Here is a 4,559-nt window from a genome sequence, read left to right on the forward strand (position 1 = left end):
TGAGGTAAACAATCATTATTCATCGCCGTCTCATTTTCTCAAAAATTTTCCAACCAGAAAAAAAAATCTTGATTTCACCTTTATCAGAAATGATGTGTTGATTTTGTAGGCGTGCTACGTGTTAAGTTACAAATATTTCTGTCAAACTGCATCTTAAGTGTTTTTTCTCTTGACAGACGTTCTTCCTGAACTTCTTCGAGACTCCTTCAGACTTGTTTGATGAACCGATCTTTATCACTGTGAGTCTGAATTTCTACCTTTCATCCTTTCGTCACCGTCCTCATTCTGTATTTTGTCCTGCTACAGGCCTTGTTTTTATACTCTAAGGAATTTCCTGCTGTGCTCAGTATTTAAACTGCTCTGAATAAAATGTAAAATCTCTCTTCCTGCCTGGCAGGTGTGTGACTCTCGCTCTCTCAGAACTGATGCTGTGATCGGTGAATTCAAGGTAAACTGTCATCTCAGCTGTAACTGTAGCACTGTCTATGGCGGGCTGTGTGTTTGTGCTGTGAAAAGTGATGTGAATCTTTTGATTGTTTTCACAGCTGGATGTAGGCACCGTCTACAGTGAGCACAGTGAGTACACCTTTCAGTTGGCTTCATGTGTTTGGTGATTTGTGGGATCTGGAGTTTTACTGGTTAGTTTGAAGGTCTTACTTCAAATCTAAGTTTGAGTCTGTCCACCCTCCGTAGGACACTGCTTCTTGAGGAAATGGCTGCTGCTGTGCGACCCCGATGACCTCTCTGCTGGGGTCAAAGGTTACCTGAAGGTCAGCCTGTTTGTTTTGGCAGGTGGAGACGAGCCACCGGTGAGTCTGATTGGATAAAATATAATTAATTTTTAATTATAATTAATTATCTTGCGGCATATTTTTATTTATTTCATTAAATTATGTCCACATGTCGTTTACATGTGGTTTATTTGTTCAATAAAGTTCGAAGAAAAAAAAACGCTATGGGCTACAGCTACAGCCGTGTTTTTATTAGCATATGTTTCCTTACATCGTGGCAAATTCGCTAAGCTCTATAAGTATGAAAAGTATGCCGAATTCTCTGTTAGTAATTCCTGTTTAAAATGCACTCATGGATGCGCTGACATCTGTCACTGGATTACTTTGATACTGAAGAAAACTTAAAAACGACATGATTCTCAGGCAAGTTCAGGAGTGGTAAGGAGCATCTTGTTTTTCTGTGATTTGTAATCAGATTTCTGGATGTTCATTCGCTATGGACACGGGAGATAATGATATCCTCCTAAACATATGTGTACCATGTCCGTGTGTTCAGATTTTTTGGAGGAAAGTGTGATTTTTTTTTTTAGGTAAATTACAACGTTTGGGAGCTAAGGGTTTCACAGTAGCTTATCTGCCTCCATCTTGTGTTTTTCTTTGTCTTGCTGTTAATGAATGCAGGTGATTTATTGATATCTGTATGTGTGTGTACAAGGCTGATAGACGGGAGTGTGTGGAGGATAAAGAGGACATTGAAGGAAACCTGCTGAGGCCGGCTGGTCTGTCTCTGAGAGGAGCTACTTTCACCCTGAGGATCTTCAGAGCTGAGGACCTGCCACAGAGTGAGACAGTCGTCTTTGTGTGTTCGTGATTTGTGCCTCTGGTTTAAAAGTAGAGATGTCTGATTTCTTTTCTGTCCGCAGTGGACGATGCCTTCATGGACGGGATGAGGCAGATTCTTGGGTTCGATAGCAACAGGAAGAACTTGGTGGATCCGATGGTGGAGATCCACTTTGCTGGCAAAACAGTGCGTCTGACATGATGCAGCTTCCGTCAGAGTCATTTGATTCAAACACAAAAAATCTGGTCATATGAAGGTGAACTGCATTTTCTCTCATTTTCAGATCTGCACTAAGATCCTGGAGAAAAACGCCAACCCACAGTGGAACCAGAGTCTGGCCATGCCTATCAGGGTGAGACACACAACCAGACAGTGCAAACACACATTATAATGCAACTTTATTCATGCTACTAAGACAGTGTCCTCATCATTGTCCTTATATATGATATGTTTTCTTTGCTCTTTCCCAGTTTCCCTCCATGTGCGAGAAGATGAGGATCAGAATTCTGGACTGGTGAATCCCAGCTGATACACAATTTTTTTTTTGTACATTTTGTCTCTTCAGATCTCAGGAGTACAAATTTTGATGCAGGTTTCAGCAGTTGGGCGCTAAAGGTTTTAAATGCCTTAATGTCCTTTCACCTCTGCAGCATCTCTGCACGTCTCTCTCCATATTTCCCCTTCGCCTGTCCCGTGTGACATTTTGAAAACCTCTGGTTTACAGTTATACATGTTTGGTTTTAACAGCATGTTGGAGCTTTTATTTTTCTCTTTCCTGATTTTTCTCATTCTAGGGACAGAGCCAGTCACAACGATGTAATCGGCACCACCCACCTCTGTATGTCTAAGATCTCCGCCCCTGGTGGAGAGATTGATGGTAAGTTATCAGTCAGAACTGGTCTGGATCCCAGCAGCATTGTTTGGACTAGAACTGGATGGATTTGACTGCACCAGAGTGGATTATCCTTAACCTGTCTGGTTTGGTTTGGAGACAACCAAACCAAACCAGACCAGACCAGACTGCTCAGCTGAAACCTGTATCTCTGAGAACTTGATCTGAAACTCCAGTGGGAATTGCATGAAGACTAACCTGCTGTGTTTGTGTACTGAACACTGACAGTGCTTGACTTCTGGTGTCCCTCACGGTTGTCTTGTACAAGTCTTGTCCTTGTGCTGGAGAAAGACAGCATGCATGAGTCTTGGTCATGATGAGGGCCACTTCTCCTTTGTCTTTGTTTGGAAAACATCGTGCATATCGTGGTGAATCATCACCACAGTATGTTTCATATTTTTGAAACAGGATTTTGAGCCTGATGATAACTTAATGAACTAAATGTTTCTTGGTGTCTTATCTCATGCCACATTTGAAATGAAATGTCCAATACAAAGAATGAGAGAATGGCAAGAAGCAGAATTAGTGTTTTGCTCTGTCGTGGCTGTGTTTTTAGAAGTGGATGTAAAGGTGCCACGTTCACTTGCATTAGGTTTTCAGGGTTATGTGAAGTGTGTGAGTTTGTTGTCAGGACCATCGGTTTGGGTTTGTGTGGCGTTCAAAGACATCTGTTTCCTTTCTTTCTGACTTTGAACATCTGTCTGTGATTCTGAACCATCCTTCCTCTCTACGCATTCAGATGACTTGACTCCACGGACCGTCCACTCTGGCAGTATGTCCACCATCCTCTCTACACCTCTGTTATTTTGCGTGAAATAGTCCATGTTTCAATTTAACTTCCTTTCGTGATGTATGTTCTCGTCTCCTTTCAACTCATATCCGTTTCAATCATGGCTAAATTCTGCTGAAATGTGCACTCTGTATCTGATTCTTTATCCGATCCTGTTTGGTCAGTTCAATCATTTCATCCTATTTAATTAAGCTTTTCTTCAGTTGCATAGCTCCACGTTCTGCCGTGTTAATAATAAAGCTCACTGTCCATGTTGTGTCCTTGCAGTTGATGACAGTCTTGGTTTTCTGCCGACGTTTGGTCCGTGTTTTGTGAACCTGTACGGCAGCCCCAGAGAGTTCACCGCCTTCAATGACCCACACGAGGCTCTGAACCTTGGAAAAGTAACGTATTTCGTTTTTAAACTCCAGTGATCATCATCATGTGTTGAGATTTTAATGAATGTCACACCTTTCAAACTGTAAACAAAGCCTTCCTCTTCTCTCCTCCTGACTCTCAGGGGGAGGGTGTAGCGTACCGAGGTCGGGTTTTAATGGAACTAACCACTAAACTGGCGGACAAGCCGGAGCAGAAAACTGAAGACATACCATCGGACGACCTGCTGGTGGTGGAGGTGAGAGAGACAGAGGACCTAAAGAAACATGTGGAAAGAAACATATTCACCCATCCGTCCATCCGTCCATCCTTTCTTAATCTTTCCCTCCGTCTTACAGAAGTTTCTCAGGAAGAGGAAGTTCTCTCTCTTCGTGGCGTTTTACTCTGCCACGCTCCTCCAGGACGTTGACGACGCCATCCAGTTTGAGGTCAGCATTGGCAACTACGGCAACAAGTTTGACTACACCTGCCTCCCTCTGGCCTCCACCACCCAGTTCAGCAGGGCTGTGTTTGATGGTATGTAAGGTGAAATCTACAAACAGCTGAATCTGTAGTAAATCCCTTAGACGTCTTTGTATGTTCAGCAGAAGTGTGTAACTATCATTTGTTTGTTTGTTTTATGTGTGTCTGTATTTCAGGTTGCCACTACTACTACCTGCCATGGGGAAACGTGAAGCCGGTGGTGGTTCTGTCTTCAGAGTGGGAGGATATCAAACCGAGGATCGAGGCTCTCAACATGCTGCTTGCGATCATAGAGAGACTGGTGAGTGTTTGTTTGTGCGTGTGCTCATGTTTTTGTTTGAATCCATGAGTTTTACACCTCGAACACAAAGATTAGCTTCCCTGGATTTATATATAAAACGTGTGTGTGTGTTTGTGTCCAGGAGGCGAATCTGCAGCTGGTGCGACTGGAAGTGAAGGCAGGAAGTG

The sequence above is a fragment of the Toxotes jaculatrix genome, chromosome 23 (assembly GCF_017976425.1).
Source record: "Toxotes jaculatrix isolate fToxJac2 chromosome 23, fToxJac2.pri, whole genome shotgun sequence".
NCBI classification, from domain to species: Eukaryota; Metazoa; Chordata; class Actinopteri; family Toxotidae; genus Toxotes; species Toxotes jaculatrix.